Raw genomic sequence first — 1,102 nt, 5'->3', positions numbered from 1 at the left:
ATTGGTTGTCGGAATGTTTTGTTTGGTCTCCACATGTTTATAAATTCCACCTTCCCTCCTGTTACTGATTTCTAGTTTTGTAACACTGTGGCTGGAAAATAGAGTTGGTGTGATTTCAGTCTTCTTAAATTTGCTAAGACTTGTTTTGCAGCCTGTCATATGACCTGCCCTGGAGAATGTTCTGTGTGTATTTGAGAAAAATGTGCATTCTGCTGCTGTAGCTAGAATGTTCTAAATGTCTATTAGGTCCATTTGGTCTAATGTATGGTTCAAGTCCAATGTCTCCTTGTTGATTTTCTGTCTGGATGATCTATATCCATGGCCGAAAGTGGGCTATTAGAGTCTATTACTATTGTGTTGTCTTTTTCCCCTTTCAGATCTGTTAGCATTGTTTAATACATGTAGGTGCTCCAGTAATAAGTGCATATATAATTGTTACATCCTCTTGATGAGTTGATCCCTTATCCTTATGTAATGAGTTTGTTGTGTTTTACTGTTGGGGCTTAAAGTTTATTTCATCTGACGTGAGTAGAGCTGCCCTCTCGTCTTGTGGCTTCCACTTCATGGAAGAGCCTCCTTTCCTTCACTTCGAGCCTCTGTGTGTCCCTAAGGCAGGAGCGCGTCTCTTGTGGGTAGCATGTAGTTGGGTCTTGTTTGTTTTTAATTCAGCCACCCTGTGCCAATTCATTGAAGAATTCAACCCATTTACATTTTGAATAACCTTTGACAGGTAAGGATTTTCCTGTGCCATCTTACTGTTTTCCGGCTGTTGTGGTTCCATAGTTCCTTTTCTTCCTGTCTTCTTCCCCACCTTTGTGGATTGGGGATACTCCATGGTGGGGTTCCCTTGTCTTTATCTTTGTGAAGCTCCACTAGGTTTTTGCTTTATGATTACACGAGGCTTACATAAAACACCTAGTAGATAAACTGGTCAACTTACACCGGTAGTGACACCTCTGCCCTTTTGCTCCCTCTTTTTATATTACTGTCACATTTTTTTACATTAATGTCATGGTTTACCTCTTTTTATTTTAGAGATAGCATGTGAGCAGGGGGAGGGGCAGAGGGGGAGAGAGAATCCTAAGCAGGCTCGCGCAGGGCT

The sequence above is a fragment of the Lynx canadensis genome, chromosome D3 (genome assembly GCF_007474595.2).
Source record: "Lynx canadensis isolate LIC74 chromosome D3, mLynCan4.pri.v2, whole genome shotgun sequence".
In the NCBI taxonomy this organism is placed as follows: domain Eukaryota; kingdom Metazoa; phylum Chordata; class Mammalia; order Carnivora; family Felidae; genus Lynx; species Lynx canadensis.
The sequence above is the reverse complement of the archived record's forward strand: the minus strand, read 5'-3'. Positions refer to the sequence as shown.